Source organism: Macaca mulatta, chromosome 2, assembly GCF_049350105.2.
Source record: "Macaca mulatta isolate MMU2019108-1 chromosome 2, T2T-MMU8v2.0, whole genome shotgun sequence".
Classification (NCBI taxonomy): Eukaryota; Metazoa; Chordata; class Mammalia; order Primates; family Cercopithecidae; genus Macaca; species Macaca mulatta.
This window is the reverse complement of record NC_133407.1, coordinates 145,676,554-145,694,990: the sequence shown is the minus strand read 5'-3', so window position 1 is coordinate 145,694,990 and position 18,437 is coordinate 145,676,554. Positions and strand designations below refer to the sequence as shown.

Below are 18,437 nucleotides of genomic sequence, written 5' to 3'. Positions count from 1 at the left end.
GAATTTTGAAGAATATTAAATATAATGTGATAGGATGTTTCAAAAATAATGGCATAATCCCCCCCTCCTGCATCCTCGTCCCTGGGTCATCCACTTCAGTACTGACTCAGCTTCACCCTGTAACTTAACTTGTTCCAGCTGCCCAGTGAGATAACAGCAAAGGAGCTTGACCTGTCTTGCTGCTGTTGGAACCCAGTTGCCCTGGACTAGCCTGTCAGATCCTAATGATATTATACATGAACCAAGGGCCCCCATCGCGCAAGTCAACCACCAAAGATGTAAGTGAGGCTTCAGCTGACAAGACCCCACCCTGCTGATTCATCAGTTAACTGAAGCTGTATGAATGAACCTGGGAGAAACCAGGACAAAAACGTTCCCAGTTAAACCCACCCCAAAATGTCAAGTGATTGCTATCTTAAGCCAAATAAAGGAGAGGTGGCTTATAATGCAACAAAAGCTAACTTACACAATAAAACAGTATGGCCACTTAGGTTTATCCCTCAGAATGCAAGTTCAGTTCAATATCAGGAAATCATTACTATGATTCACTACATTGGTTAAATCAAGGAAGAAAATCATACCATCATTTTATTAGATATAGGGAATAAGAACCATCCAATGAAGCTCAAAACGTTTTGGACAGGATACATTTTATAAACATAGATCCAGATAAAAATTATCTTTTTTGACAAAAGCCATATACCAAAATTATGTGGCATATGTACAACACTAACTAAAATTACCATGCTAATATTTTTTAAAAATCTTATTACTTCCCTGAAGGGGAGAAACAAAATAAAGATTTTCAAAATACTGTCTCTGTTTAACATTATCTGTTGGAGTTGGCCAACATAAGATAGAGAGGGAGAGACAGAGAAAGAGGGAGGGATAAGATATCAAAGAATATACATTAAAATGTCATTTTATAGATGTTTTGATCATTCATTTATTTGGAAACCCAAGAAAACAAGCTATTAAATCTGATTAAAAAAAATCTTAACATGGTGACTAAAGATCCATATACTGAAATCAATAATATTTTCCAATAGCATCAATAACCAGATAGAATATAAGATACATTTGTAATATCAACAAAAACTATAGAGAATATAGAGCTTCCTATAACAAATAGTACAGAACATCTTCCTAGCAAAAACTTTAACTCTCTATGAAAGGACACACGCGTAAAGGAAATATACACTAGTTATGGATGAGATGATGTAACACTAATAATATGAATCTCCTTATATTAATCTATAAGTTAAATGCAATTCCAATACAAATCCAACCTTTTTTTCAGGACAGCATGAAAAAGCGATTTTGAAATTAATTCTGGAAGAATGAAGTTCTCCATACAACTAAGGCAGTTTGGGAAAGCAAAACCAAGATGGAGAACTTGCCCTGCCGGATATTAAAATATATTAGGAGCCAAGTGTGATGGCTTGTGCCTGTAATCCCAGCAATTTGGGCATCCAGGACAGGAGAATTCAGGCCAGGAGTTGAAGAACAGCCCGGGCAGCATAGCAAGACCCAGTCTCTACATAAAAAAAAATACACAAATTATCCAGGCAGGGTGTTGTGTGGGCCTGTAGTCCCAACTACTTGGGAGACTGAGGGTGGAGGATAACTTGAGCTCAGAAGATAAAGGCTGCAGTGAACCAAGATGGTATTACTGCACTACAGCCTGGGCAACATAGTGAGACCTAATCTCAAAAGAAAAAACACACATAAGGAAGTCACGATGATTAAAAACATTGCGATGCTGTTGTGAGAAATGGAAAATGCAGCTAAACAGATGGTCTAGAAGTAGAACCATATAAAGATAGGAAGTACACGAAAGAGGTAGCATCATAGTCCTGTTGAGAACGTTGAATTATCAACTTTGGGGAAAGAGGTTCATTATACAAAGAGACACAACTGAATCCTAACCTAACGATATAACTTATATTGCGCTGTCTTATAAAGCTTGCTGAATTTTCACCAAGAAATCTTATGAGACATAAACTAATATCCTAGTTTACAGGTGAGAAAACTGAAGTATGACAGTAGAATGACTAACCTAAGAAATATGTGGCAGAGCTGAGACTTAAACCCATACAGTTTATCATTCTACTAAATACTATAAATACAATCCTGCACACTGTCCAAAACTAAAATTCAATGAGTTTAATATCTAAATGTCAAAGACAAAATTTAGAGAGAATAAAAAACTACAAAAGAACATCTTTGTGACTTCAGAGTAAGGAATAAAATAGATTTTTAAAAAACAAACAAAAACATGTATAAGCAAAATGGATGAATTTGGCTACATTAAAATTATGGATTTATGTACAACAAATGGAGCCAAAGTCAGATTTAAAAAGACATGACCTGTAGACGATATATACAAAATCTAAAAATCAATAATGGATTTATATCTGAACATAAATGAACACCTACAAATCTAATTGAAAACACAGAACATTTATTAGAAAAATGGGCACAGGTCATGGATGAGCAGTTCATAGATGGGAAAACACAAATGGCAATATTGTATAAAAAGACTCAATCTCATTAGAATCACAAAAATGTGGAATTAAAACAAAAATTACCTGTGAATTTCTATATGCCAGATTTCCAAAGGTTAAAACGTGAACTAATATTATTCACTGGTTAAGGATACAGTTAAAGAGAAACTGCTGGTGAGAGATAAATGGTGAAGCTATTCTGGGGAATAATCTGTGAATTAAAGTACGTATACAACTTCTACCTTAGCCATTCTATATCTGAGTATAAACTAGAGAGAAACTATGCCCTGTTCCTCAAGGGGACATGTAAAAAGAGGTGATTATTGCTTTATAATGGAAATGAAGTGTTGAGAATAGCCTATGTTCTCATCATTAGGGTAATGGATAAGTAAAACTTGGTATTAACTTATGTGAAAATGTGAGATGGTGCCAGAAGCAATAAATTAAATTCATATGGAGCAACAGAGATATATCTTAAAACTATAATTATGTCATGAAAAATTAAGACCTAGGATGTGATTTGTAGTCAATACTATTTGGTACAAATTAGTAATCACAAAACAATCCAGTTAGTTTTTCAAAAATCTATACAAAATAACTATTAAAGATGAGTTGGGAGATTGCATGTCAAATGACTCAAAGAATGCAATAACACTACATAGCAGAGAAAAAAGGAATTAAGCTGGCAGAGGAATGTGAAGACCAAAAAAAAGAAAAAAACCTATAAAATATTGGGAATAGAGGGATCATATACATTGTTTTTAGGGTACATTAACTAAGGTATATGGTACGTAATCCAATTTGGCTAAGTATCCTAAAAACAAACGAAAGATACACAATATGTTAAGACTTAAAAGCTTTATAAAAATGTTTAACATGATTGCAGAACACAGGAGAAATGCGTAATATATAACCTCTCAATTTAAACTGCTGCAATACTGATTAAATATATCATCATTGTTCTCATGTCACCCATGCAAAGAAAGCAAATAGAAATCAGCTTTTAAGATAGAGACTGGTTTTTTAATTGTTTTAGAATCATTTAGTTAGCATGCCAAGTAAATAATAGTCCATCTGTATCCAAAACACATAAAAAGTTCTAACCCTTAAAATTCTAGGCTCTAGAGTAGGGGTGTGTGTGTGTGTGTGTGTGTGTGTGTGTGTAGGAGTGTGTTTGTGAGGGTGTTGTTTAATAAACTCACAGGTACATACTATACCTTACTACAGTCTTAACAACTCTTGAGCAAGTCAAACTGAAGGTCAAGAATAAACAGGTAGATGCTGCTTAAATGACACTCCAAATTATCTTAATAGTCTGCAGATCTGGCTAGACAATCATGTTTTGCTTTCAGAAATAATATATGTTTATTTTCTCATAAAAGTTGTTGAAAGACTAAATCTTAGAAGCATTTGTAATTAATAGACTACATGACACAATAGTAATCTAAGAGTTTATAGAACAAGTTCATTCAGGTGTCTGGGGCAAGTTGACTGTTAGTTCTAAATATTAAACTTATTTAACTTAGATTTTCTGTAACTCAAATTTTTATCTATAAAATGGAGGTATATACTTCAATAACATAAAAAAATCTACAAATTTGGACTTTGGGTTCCAAATTCTTTCTCCAAATGATAAAAAGTTTTAACCCAGACATTAGGGTTGCCTAAAATTTTTCATTTTCTGTATTCATACACAATCTTCCAGCTTGCAATTTGGATAACTGTCATTTTTTTAAATTGTGCAAAAAGCTAATGCTTTTTTACCAAAAGACAAAACAAATTCCCGTGGACTTGAAGTAATAACAAGGCAATGCCATGTATTGGAAGTATGTGCTTCATGGTAGACAATAATCTGGAGGTTAGGTTAAGAACAGGGTGGTCTGGTTGAAGTGAATAAATTATTTCAAATGTACATATAACATTAACTCACTTCGTAATAAAGTCTTTGTCGTTTCATATAAAAATTAGTTTTTTGTTTTTCTCAGTTTAAGCTCAAGGAAATTCCCATACATTTTATCTGCACAGGGCAAATAAAAAAAAGTTCTTAGACAAGTTCTTATGAAACATGTAGAAAATTAAAAACAGACACAAATGTATAGTCTAAGGAAAGTTCAACAAATAGAAACTTAAGAGGCCTTCACTGATATTACAAAGCTTAGAAAAATACATTATTCCTAAATAAAAAGATAAATGGAAGCAAAAAAGATCAAAGCTAAAATAAAAATTTAAAAATAACAAAAATACTAGTTAACACAAAATTAAAAACTCATTAATTTTGGTATATTACCAAAAGCCTCATAAAATACTTCACATATATTACAAAACAAAACAAAGAAACAAAAACAAAAAGATTTCTCTCTTCAAATTATTCTACATATATCTTCTTTTTTTTCTTTTTCTTTTTTTTTTTAGACTGAGTCTTGCTCTTTCACCAGGCTGAAGTGCAGTGGTGCAATCTCGACTCACTGCAACCTCCACCTACCAGGTTGAAGCGATTCTCCTGCCTCAGCCTCCTGAGTAGCTGGGACTACAGGTGTGCACCACCACACCCAGCTAATTTTTGTACTTTTAGTAGAGATGGGGTTTCACCATGTTGGCCAGGATGGTCTTGATCTCTTGACCTCATGATCCGCCCACCTCGGCCTCCCAGAGTGCTGGGATTACAGGCGTGAGCCATTGTGCCCAGCCTACATACATCTTATTGCTAAACTAGTAGGAAGAAAAATTCTCTTTAAACAACCGAGTTATACCTATTAATATTTGTACTTCTCAGATGGATCTTGTTGTCTAATATGTATGATTAAAATAACTTGTCTGTTAATTATTCATATTTTAGCATCTGTCATTAACTCTTATTTAATTACATTGTCACCCCTGGCTAACTCCTAAATAAAAACAAATGTAAATGTAATATACATCCCATCATTAATTTTAGAGCTCTAAGACTTAGGAAAACTCAACCTGGAGAATAAACTTTAGTTTTACTAAATGAAGAAAACTATTTTCCAGCTTTTTAAATGAGGGGTTATTCGATCTGAGTAGAGCAGGCATCACAAAAATGTAAACAAAATGATCTTTGCCAGGTTCTAATGCCAGAAATACTGTGAATGTTGCACTGGATCTTGTAAAAATAGCCACAGCCTGGCGCTTGCAGGGCTGGGTCATGGTGTGTTAAACAATAATACCTAGCCTTGATGGAACTTATTTGGGCCAAAAAGCTTTCACCTGCACTATTCTTTTAACCTCACTGCATTGTTATGGGAAATGTGTTTATTTTTTGAAATGACATTCAAATATATCCTTAAAAGAACACTTTCAGTCTCTCTATAAGCTTCTTCTCTCTTTCAGCGAACACATTACCTTTTAAAAATCAATAGTAGACTTCTCTTTCTTTATATCATCACATTTCAAATCTGATGTAGCTAACAGATATTAATATAATTTTTTTCAAGAATACTCTCCTTCTGAATATCTATGCCCTCATCTTTATCCTGCCTATTCAGGGCAAAGGTTATCTTTCCTTTTTTTATATAATAATATCAAGATTATGTACTTTGTTCAATTTTAGTTTTAAGTGGTGTCTAAGTGCATAAATTAATGTCTGTGCAAAGAATAGCTTGTATTATTTGCCAGACGGTTGGAAATTCTCATGCTTTTAAAACAACTGATTTCATGCCCTCCAATCAGTCCAAATATACAGAAAGAGAACTTTAGAGTGATGTGACTTTTCTGCAACACTTTCCAGGCTGCTGTTCACACGTCAGTCCCGTGTTTCATTCTTAAACTGTTGTTGTTTAATCTATAAAATCTCTCTTAAAGGTCCCCAAACTGCTTGTAATTTGATCTTTTACTTTTGAGGACACATTGTTTCCAAATTGCCATCTCTAACAATATTCCCCTTCTAGTAGACTTTCAGATTATCTTAACCAATAATTGCCTTACTTTTCAACCTCTATTTTGGCATTCTTGAATTAGCTCTTCTATCTGTATCCATTATTGCTCCAATTATTTTGTTTTGCCTTTTTCCTGGAAGTAAGTTCATGCTATTTTTGACAAGGACATATTTGACTTCTGTAAAGATACCGATTTGAGAATTTTAGAAATGGGTGTGTGTCACACACACCTCTAATTAAATGTGTGACCTTGGATAAAAGCACCATAACTTTCCAGATGCTCTCTTTGCTCACCTCCAAAGTTGATTAAAAGTATGAACATCTTGATGTTTAGGCTTTTCAGTCTTAGTATGGTCAATGAAACTCTCAAAAGTCCATCATCCTGTCTTTATTTGTATCATTAGTCAGTTTGTTTAAAATAAATTACGGTTTATGAAGCCAGAGATTTTCTTTTTCTCTGGCATCCAATCACTGGAAACATTTCTCATGGATCTATTTTAAGAAGGCCTATGAGTAACTTGACCTTTTACGACTTCCCATTTTGTTATCTTAACAACCTGGTTTCCCCATAACTTTCAGAGAAAACTTTTCACCTTTTCCTGGTTCTCCTTTTGACCTCTAGAGAACTTAGCACTTCCAAAAGACATCATACTAATGTTATTATTATCACATGCCCTCCAAAAACCTTCAACCTATTTCTGCCTATTTATTAAGTTAATATTTTATCAAAAGTTGTCCAACTGAGTATTTTATGCCCAGCTCTGTGTCAGATATTTTACATGCCCTGTAATAAAAAGCTGAGAGATTCATTAAGAATTAATTTCCTAGTACATTTTCACTTTGATACTTTCCTCATTAATGAGTCATCAGTTGTGTCTTGCCTATAGAAATAGATAAAACTAAGTGAGAAAAGATATGTAAAAGAACTAGCACAGTATCACAGATATAACAAGCATTCAATGGATGATAGCTGTTATTCTTATTATGATCATCACCTTAGCTCATGTGTTTTCTGACTTCATACTGGACTCTACTCTTACCTCTATTTCTTATTAGATCCTCACAGCAACACTTGAGGAAAATTGAGTTTGTCCCTATTTTACTGATTGTGATATGGAAGCCTAGAGCATTTAAGTAAATTGACGGAAGTCAAGAGTCAAGAACCCAGCCTGAATTTGTCACAACCACTTGCCCATACTGGTCATGCACCCAGTTTCACCAAGATCTTATCAGTGCTCCAGTGCTCTCTTTTCTTTTCTTTCTTCATTTTTGTTTTGTTTTGAGATAGAATCTCATACTGCTGCCCTGTAGTGCAGAGGTGCAATCATAGCTCCTGGGCCCAAGTGATCTTCCTGCCTTTACCTCCAGAGTAGCTGGGAAGTTGGTACCACCACACCTGGTACCCCTCCAAAAAAAAAATAGCCAAAATAGATAACCTCAGCCAACCTATTTTTTGAGGGTATCTTTTTCTTGACTCTGCCATCCTTGGCCCCCAATTTAAGTTCACTTCTATTTTCCTAGTCTTAGTGAAGAGAGGAGAAGGTGGAAATTGAGGTTAAAGGAGGGAACTCTGATGTTATTCAAATATTGACTTTATCTTAACTTCCAGCCTCTGCCTGCTCCATTTCTGCTCAGTCACACACAGAACATTCACTGTTTCTACCACGTGCTCTGCCCTGCCTTTTCTTTGTCTTTGTGCCATTGCTTTATCTCTAATTGGAATGACACTCTTTCGTCCTCGGTCTCTCACCAATCCCTATTTCATAGTCATCATTAAAATCCAAATCTCCCTTTGATGCCCAATTCAAATGCCAGTTCTACCCTGAAGCTTTCTGGGTCTACCAAATAAGCACTAACTACTGGTCTCTCTATGCTTCTATAATGGCCATCCCACGAGAATGACAAGTGATTTTACAGCTGACAATATATATCTTATCAGCCCTTCCAAATTCTTTCTCCATCCATCTTTTGCCCTGGATGTCTCTCACATGGCCTAACTTGATGAATGTCCTTGCCTTCTAGCTTCTCATTGGGTTCACTAATGGAGAACACCCATGGGAGATTAGAGAAAAGGTGAAAGAAGAGTGAGATCAGGGTGTTTATTCCTTTGGTTTCCTGCCTGCCAAGTTGCTGAGGGATGGATGGCTGCATCTCTCAACTTAAGGCCACAGCCTCTATGGGGAGGCCCCCACTCTCCATTAATGCCTTTCTTCTCCTTCCCTGCTAGTCCAAGAGTGATAAAAAGTGGCCAAGCTTTTACTGACCCACTAATGCTACACTATCTCTGTTTCCCTACATCCTGCTCAAATTGTCCTTTTCAGGGTACTACAGACTTCCTGCCAAAATCTTGTTTGATGAACTTCTTAATATATTTCTTCTAAGCTGCTAATTTTACAAATGACATTATTACCTTTATGTGAAATGTGTCTTCAGGATGAGTTAATACATTCTGAATGATGATAATGGTAACAGCTAGCATTTGCTGAACACGTACTATGTTTCAGGTACTCTCCTGAATGCACTAATCTAATGTAATTATCCCTATAAGCTAAGCAAGGCACAAAAATGGTGAGAAGGTACCAGAAGTAACTTGCTCAAGGTCACTCTAGGGGCTGAGTGGAGTTTAAGGGTCAGGTCTGCTCCAAGCTTAAAGCTTAAGCTTTAGATCTAAACTGGCGATTCTTAAACTTGAGTAGGCATTGAAGTCACCTGAAGCATTTGTTACAACACAGACATTGGAGCTCAATCCCAGAGTCCCTGACTCTTTCGTCTAGGGCAAGGCCCAAGAATTTGTAATTCCCTGGTGAGGCTGAGGTGCTGGTCTGGGTACTACACTTTGAGAACTAGTAGAACAAGCAGTACTGCTTCCCATACACAATAACTAAAGAAGCCGCTCAACAGTATAAGGAACAAAACTTTTAGGGCTCATTTCCAGCTGATTTCCCAGCTGGAAGTCAAAAGAACAATGAGATATTATTGTCTATATGTAGGCAATAAAATGTAATTCAATTCAGCCAGTGTCCTAGGAGCAACGACTATGTGTTGGAGTAATTTGCTCAGGATAACTGTCAAACAGAAATACACCACACTCAAGAATTCTTTCTGATCATCCAAACACTTAGGCAAACAAATAACCATGATACAATATGATAGCTGTTGTAATAGAGCACATACATACATTTACATGCACACACAATCGGTGGAGCGCAGTTGAAGAGGAAATAAATTCTTTGTGAGGAGGTAATAAATGCAATCGCAAGCAGTCAATAATGGGACTAAGAATTCAAGAAAGAAGAGTTATTTTCTAGGAAAACAAGTGGAGATAGGCATTTTAAGGAGGAAAAAAAAAACCCTTCAGCCTGCACACAAAGGGAAATGAAAAATAATGTAGCAAGATTCTTGTATCCAGTGTTCACCAGCTACAAGGGTGAGTGAATACCCTGCCCCTCTCTAAAGTGGAAAGCAAACCTCCCTACTACTTATTGAACATCTCCTAAATGCTAGACGTTGAGCTCAAAATCAGGCCACATTGATGACGCAGGTGCCATGCTTGCCCTGCAGGTACTTGCATTTTAGATGACGCATATCAACTAGGCAGACTGAATGGCAGTTAATATATTGAGTTACAATTTATCTCAAGCAAAATCTATTCATGAAAGTGATCCAGGAGTCAAATGACCTAAGACTTCACCTGAAAATCATATGTTCGTTTTATGAAATGGTAGGTAAAAATTATTTTATATGCCAAAACAGGCTTGACATAGAAGACACACAATTCTTCCATTCATACTATCTGATCCAGCCCATAAACATGTTACTTTTTACCAGAAGAAACTTTCCCTTCCTTCCTAATAAGCTAGAAGTAAAGGGCAGGCATGGGAATACTTTCATTAAAAAAGCAGAACCTCAATGCAACGGCTCAGCACAGCTCCAATTCACATCCTTCGGAATGGCTTCCAAACTAAGTAATTTAACAAACTGATGAAGAAAAAATGGCCCATTAATCTCATGCTGCATGTTATAATTTAACTCGGGTTTAGCATAGGAAAATATTATTTGCATTGATTAGAAATATGCTTTATGGGTGCATTCATTATAGACTCAAAACATTTTAAAATTATTGGCTGGGCTGACATAATGAACTACATAAGAGTACTACTAGATGGCATCTCAATGTCGTCTGCGCCTCATGTCATATTGGGCTAGGAATAAATATATATTTTTACTCAATGGGCAATTTTATTCCAAACAGCAAAACATGTTCATTTCCACTCAGTTGTTGTAATCATGAAGCTATCAGCTAAATATTATTTGGATAACTTAGATGCAAGCAAATTCTTGTATTTACAATTCAAATATTCTTATGCCATTTTCCCACTTTGCTTAACCTAATATAATGGCCTGATCAATCTGATTAGGAAGACTTTTTAAAATTAATTTACTCAAATGCTCTAAGGTAGATTCTGAAGGACTAAAATTGTGGTCTTTGGTATCCAACAGAAAGGGTTCAGACTTATCTCTTCTAGCTGTGTGACCTTGGTCAAATGACAGTATCTTTGAGCTTCACTTTCCTAATTTGTAAAATGAAAATAATAATAGAATTCTAGTTGTAAAGTTGAGGAAAAAAAATAAGTTTTGTAATGTGTTTACTGTATGGCAGAAAAGAGCAGTTGTTCTGATGGTCATTATTACAAGTGTGGTTGCTAAGATTACTGACAACCTATTGTTTGCTCCCTGTTCAAAGACCTAGAATTTTAAGGCAGCTTTCCATTCTTTTCCTTGATTTCACCCCTAAGATTCTGTCACACACTGGCAAAAACACACTGGCATTTTTGGGGAAGGGATCTACTGAGGTGACACTTTTGGTGTATCAAGTATATAAGGCATAGAAATCTTTGGAGTCTTTCTTTAGACTTCTATTTACTTTCCAGTAGATTGAGTGTTAATAATCATCCTGTCTCCCGCTGTGGATAGCTGTGACCTGGTTCAACTATTGGCACCTTCTGTGGTTCATAGGAAAAGAGCAGGAATCCAGAAAGAGAGGCCTTTCTTTTCTACTCCTATTGCTAAGAACTCTCTTGGATAAAGACAATCTTAAACAGATTATGAGATTGCTGCTTGTTATAGGACCAAAGCAATGTCCCAAAAAAGAGCACTGGCCTCTGTTTATTACACTTAGATTTCACTTGAGATACCTTTCCATCCCTTAAAGAAAACAGATGTTTCAACACCTTCCAGCCAGGGCATCTCTACATGATTGGTTTCCTCCCTGCCAAGTTGCTGAGGGATGGATGGCTGCATCTCTCAACTTAAGGCCACAGCTTCTATGGGGAGGCCCCCACACTCCAGCAATGCCTTTCTTTCCCTTCCCTGCTAGACCAAGAGTGATAAAAGTGCATGTTTAATTATACTGTTCCATTCAGATGAATGTTTTCCCATCAAGATCAGATTGACCAGTTGAAATGCTTGATTTTATCCTAAAGTCAGAATCAAGTAAAGTTGCTGAAAGCCTACCCAGTTTACATCCTATCTTCTCTTCAAACTCTGCTCTGAGGATGCAAGTTGAAATTTTACTTAGACGTGTGTATATGTGTATATGCAATGTATATGTGTACATATTTGTATATACAAATATACACATATATATATACACATACACCTATAGAGGTGTATGTATATATTACAGTTACAATGTATATACTGCAATTAATTTGGCTCCTTTGTTCCCATTCTAGTATTTTTAGGCTAGAAACAATAGATGACATAAATCCCTTTTCTGCCACAATATAATACCACCTAAAGAATCGTGTTTTATTAGCTAGAAATAGGATTTGCTTTCATTATTGCAGTACATTTGATAATATAAAAATATTTCTGATTATTTTTTCTTATGTGAATTTCATAGCATCTTCATCTAAAATTTACTTTAGAGATTCAGACCAAATGTCATTATCAATTTCCTAGACTGCTTAATATGTAATTCTGCTACAGATTTTAATCTCAATGTAACAAGGGGGGAAAGCAGAGACAAATGAACTAGGTGTACTCAGGATCACTCTCTGCTGTTGAAATTTCCCCAAATCTGAGAGGTTTCATCTTTACATAGAAATATTTTCACCATGGAACGTATAGTGGTTGAACTTTTGAAGAAAATTTGACCTATTGTCTAAAAGTGTTCCATTTGTCCTCTTCTAGGTTTGCACTCAAGACTGCCATTTACCTTAATGGAAGCTGTTCAGGTGCCCCCAGGAAAGAATGAACAATTTGATAGAAAATGCTAAAGGAGTGATATTAGGTTAGCATCTCATATCATCCGAAGAAAAACATATGCAGATTTTCTACTCTCTACCTTATTTCCCACCTCATTTTCAGGATGTGGGGATAAAAAATGTAGGGTCTAATGAACTTTTCAACAGCTTATAATTATTAGTGCTATTGTTAGAATATCAGAGTATAACTAACAACCAAATGTAAAATGTTTGTTGATGAAATTGCTTTATTAAAAATATAAATTGGGTGGGTGTTAGTAAATGTTAAAAGGAATTGACAATATAAAAGGCACAAAAATTGCCAGGCGCGGTGGCTTAAACCTGTAATCCCAGCACTTTGGGAGGCCGAGACGGGCGGATCACGAGGTCAGGAGATCGAGAGCATCCTGGCTAACACGGTGAAACCCCGTCTCTACTAAAAAATACAAAAAACTAGCCGGGCGAGGTGGTGGGCGCCTGTAGTCCCAGCTACTCGGGAGGCTGAGGCAGGAGAATGGCGTAAAAACCCGGGAGGCGGAGCTTGCCATGAGCTGAGATCCAGCCACTGCACTCCAGCCTGGGTGACACAGGGAGACTCCGTCTCAAAAAAAAAAAAAAAAAAAAAAAAAGGCACAAAAATTGATGATTGTATTTCAAATGCTAAGAGGTGTATTTGTGTGTCTTTTTCTCTTTCTCAATCTTATTCAGCACCTATATAACTAAAGGCATATATTTACAGGATGGTGGGCATGTTTTGGATGCTCAGTTTATGTCTGGAGGAAAGAAAACAACACAAAGATAATTGCCTCAATCAGGTCAAATGTTATATAAGAGATGAGTTAGAGGCTGAATTAGGATTCACGTTATGAGTTTCTCAACAGTTATCAATAGAACCAATGACAGATGCGAGAGTGTAATGCAATATATGCCAAGATACTTTAAAGTAATTTACTTTATATTAATATTATCTATTAAGACATCTTAGTTCAACCACACTCAGCTGCTCTGCAATAACCCCAGGGCTTCTGAGTTACAATATGCCAGAATTAGGTAAATGGCTCTGCTCATACAATATAATTCAGGCTGATCCAGTGTCCAGTCATTGCTGTTCTACCACTCAGTTGTGAGCTAGAATAAATTCCTTAATTTTTGGTCCCTCGAAGATATTGGAATAATGATAATGCTTACTTCATTTGGTCATAGTGGAGATTAAATGTTATTAAGATGATATGCCTTTCATCTAGGAAACATCAATAAATGTTACTGATGCTATTGTCATCATCATCATCATTATCATCATCGTCAAGGTCATGCCAGAAAGAGGACACATTACCACATGAAATCTCAACTTCGTCCCTGGGCCATGCACACCTTTCTCTTCAAAGACTTATATGCCAGATTCTAACACTGTCAGATGACAGAAAATATAAGTCTTTATGCTTTGTTCTGTAGCTAATTTTTGCATCTTTCCATTTGAGTTCCGGTTTAGTATAGTTTTGTCCCACACAACAGAAGCTGATCTCCAAAAAGAAGAATGATGTAGCCTCAAGTGACAAAGACACTGAGTGAAGTCTTTCACATCCTGGGATGCCTGTGGCCCAGCACAGAGGGCTGCTGGGTTGCCAACACAGAGTTTACTCCTCATGTGTCTGTAATTGGGTAAAGAGAGGTGAAGCTTAGCGTGTGATATGTAAAACGGGTAGCTACAAATACAATTCTAAAACAAGCAGAATTGGCTTCAATTCTTCCTTCTTTTTCCCCACTCTCAGATGCTCAGGAAGTTTTCCTACTCTTGTCCCTGACAGGAATATATTATACCTTCCTGGATATGTAGGTGGATATCAAGAAAATGCTTATTTGCAAGCAATAGGAGCCAGATATAGCTGATTTGAGCAGAAAATAATTTCTGAAAGGTTATTGATTAAGTTTCAGTAACCGGAAGCAGACTAAAGAACCGGAACCAAGGGCACACTATCAAAATTATAGAATCATGTAAAATTGAAGTGTATGTGCAGGCCTGCCTCGCTGACCCCACAGGAGCAGGATACGGGATGCTGACCCAGGCACTGCTGCCTCCTCTATTACTCCTGGAAGGGCTTCTCCGAGGTCCTTCCTTCCTCATATCATTCGTCTCTAATTCAAAATCTAGGACGTGAGTGTAATTGGCCAATCCTAGGTCATCTGACTGTCTTCCAGTTGTAAGGAAGACTGATAAAAAAAGTCAAGTTTACTTTACATTGTTTACATATACACGTGTCTGGTATTTTCAGTTTACACAGTGGGAGAAAGGCACTGTCCCTTATCAAGACCCATAAAGTGAAAAGTTCCCCAAATATATAAAGGAATTTCAAATCAGATGTTTGGAAGTTAAAAACAACAACAAATTCAGAGGTAGAATTATAGACATTTTGTAATTAAAAAATATGTTTGGAGTAATTCTGACCTGAGTTCATATGTTAAGCAAAGTACTCAATCTTGCTGATCCTCAATGTCCTCTGAAAAAGAATTTGGAAGATAATATCTATATAAAATAGTGTAGTATAGATTAAATGAGATCATACATACAAAGTGCTTAGCACATCCTAAGCACTTTACTAAACTGTGTATTATTATTCTTATTGTTGTTACTGACCACTTAAATGAGTGCAAGAATTAACAGAGTCATGATATATGTAACACAGTGCTAAACATCACATTTACCATCTCAGCTAAGCATGTGTTGATTCAACAAATATTCTATATATCAGACAATAATTCATTAGTATTTTTTTTACAGAAAAAAAATCATGAGGAATATGAAGCATAAACAATGGACCTAAAGTCACTCAATTAAGACATAATGGAGGTGAGATTCCAACCCAGAATTATTGAGCTTGAGAAACTCCACTCTTTTTTAAATTATGATTATACTTTAAGTTCTAGGGTATATGTGCATAATGTGCAAGTTTGTTACATGTGCCATGTTGGTTTTCTGCACCTATCAACTCGCCATTTATATTAGGTATTTCTCCTAATGCTATCCCTACCCCAGCCCCTCACTCCCGAATAGGCCCCGGTGTGTGGGTGTGTGATACTCCCCTCCCTGTGTCCATGTGTTCTCATTGTTTAACTCTCACTTATGGTGACAACATGTGGGACTACACTCTTAACTATAACAATGTAGTACCCTTCAGATCGAATGTACAACATGGTGACTATAGTTAATAATACAGCACTGTTTACTTGAAATTTGCCAAGACAGAAAATCTTAGTGTCCTCACCATACACACACACACACACACACACACACACACACACACACACAATGGTAACTATGTGTGGCAATAGATGTGCTAATTACTTAGTTTGTGGTAAACATTCCACAATGTATACATATATCAAATCATCTTAAACTGATAAGAACAGATACTACACTTGATCTTAGCCAAAAGGCCCAGAAGCGATACATATATCAAATCATCTTGTGGTACATGTTGAATATATACAAATTTTAACTGTCAATTATATGTCAATAAAGCCGGAAACTCAAACTAACTTGAAAACAAAATATAGCATCCCTCAATGTGTTAATAATTATAAAATACTTAATAGATTGGAGACCTTCAATAAGTGATATTTCTTTTAACTATAACTACTATTAGTTACTAGTTGTGTGCCATAGTCTACTTCTAATGACAAGGATATAAGATAGGGGTTGCTGCTATATAACTTCAGAGCCCCTGTGGGCATTTGTGGGGTAAACACAGCAGGAAATGAGGTCTCTCAATTTCCGACACAGAAATTCTAAGTTGGTTGGTCTTCATAATACCTCCTTTATAATAAGAAAATAATGCTTTTCCTACATTTGCACTGGGCATGGGAATCGATCCATATTTCTGGGTGCAAGGTAGAAGGCAGGACTAGGTTTTGGGGGTGGGGCTTGGATACCTGACCAAATGAAGGACTAGCTAAAACAGGTCAGGGTGGAAACACCTCTGCGTAAGACACTCCCACCAGTATGCCATCTTGGTTTATCATTGCCATGGCAATACCCGCAAATTACTGCCCTTTTTCATGGCAACAACCTGGACAACCCAGAAGTTACCACCTTCATCCTAGAAATGTCTGCATAAGTTGCCCCTTAATTTGCATATAATTAAAAGTGGGTCTAAGTATGACTGCAGAACTGCTTCTAAGGTACCTAAGCTGGGCACACTGCCTATGGGGCAGCCCTGCTCTGCAAGAAGCAGTACCTCTGCAGCTGCTGTAGGCTACTGCTTCAATAAAAGTTGCCTTTGAAATTATATATTTCAAATTATATATTTCAAAATATATAAATTAAAATTTAAAAATTTAAAAATTTAAAATTAAATTAAATTTAAAAATTTAAAAATTTAAATTTCAAATTATATATTTCAAAGTTGCCTTTGAAATTCTTTCCTGGGTGAAGCTAAGAACCCTCTTGAGCTAAGCCTCAATTTGGGGATTTGCCTGTCCTGCATCAGGTGTGTATAGAATCTTCACTTAAATTCTCATCTACTCAGACTTATTATACTAAGAATGCTTTATTCCATTAATGCAAATTGTCCAGGGATAGAAATAAGGTATATATGTAGAGTATTGGAGGAGTTCAAGAACATCACCACTTATCATTGTATAGTCCTCAAAGGCATGTGTTATTTCTACTCACACAAAGGGCATGGTGGCTCACGCCTGTAATCCCAGCACTTTGGGAGGCTGAGGTGGGTGGATCACGAGGTCAGGAGTTTGACACCAGCCTAGATAACATGATGAAACCCCGTCTCTACTAAAAATACAAAAATTAGCCAGGTGTGGTGGCAGGTATCTGTAATCCCAGCTACTCAGAAGGCTGAGGCAGCAGAATTGCTTGAACCCCAAAGGCGAGTGTTGCAGTGAGCCGAGATTGTGACACTGCACTCCAGCCTGGGTGACAGAGCAAGACTCTGTCTTGGAAAAAAAACAAAGAAGAAAAGAAAAATGTGTACAAGGCAGTTTAGTGACTTACCGAAGACTATACAGCTAGGTTACAAGAGAAAAGGTATATTTAAATGGTCAAAATGATGATGTATTTATAACTAAAAGACTGTATCTAACCAAATAAAAATATTTAAAACTGTCCTAATACATTGTGAGGAATTCTTTATACTAACCTCAATGCACCAGTGAGTACAATATTTTAGAGATGATAAATAGTTCTTTAACTTGCTGATCATACAAACCTACTTAATACTCCCAATGACAAGGAATTAACTACCTGATGAGGCAGCTTCTTCCATTTTTGGACAGCTCCAGGGATCAAATATGATAACATTTCAGTGCCTGCAATGTCATCTAGTTCTACCTGGAGAAATAAAACAGAACAAGTGGCCACTGTTCTTGACAAATGGATATAATTTCATTTTTTCCAAATGTGAGTGCCAGATTCATTCACTGTACTGAATAGATCTGTCAAATGGCTTTGCCCATTTACCAATGGATAGCAAACTGCAAAAACATGTTGGAATTTTAGAGGACTAAATGTCATCTCACTGATACTGTCATCAATATAACTTACATTGGCATTTTTGTCTCACACTGACTTTAAGGGCTATAGGGGGAGCTCCAAGTCTCCAGACCTTGTGTTGATCATCTCTGCCCTACACAGTACTTTTCTGCTCATTTCCAAAGGAGACCAAGGATAACTTTTCAGACTTCTCAAATCTACTTGCCCTACTTGACAACACATGTTGGCTGGGCTGCCTGGATCAAGATTCTATAAGCAGGATCCTCATGGTTTAAAGTCCTTGCTG

At 36.4% G+C, this 18,437-nt stretch overlaps 1 protein-coding gene and 1 pseudogene across 2 annotated transcripts in view; both read right to left on the bottom strand.

Moving 5' to 3' along the window:
• Window positions 1-18,437, bottom strand: part of GRM7 (glutamate metabotropic receptor 7) — a 902,461-nt gene that overhangs the window by 862,588 nt on the left and 21,436 nt on the right. The gene's annotated exons all lie outside the window — the stretch shown is intronic.
• Window positions 15,971-16,092, bottom strand: LOC144339563 (U2 spliceosomal RNA; annotated as a pseudogene).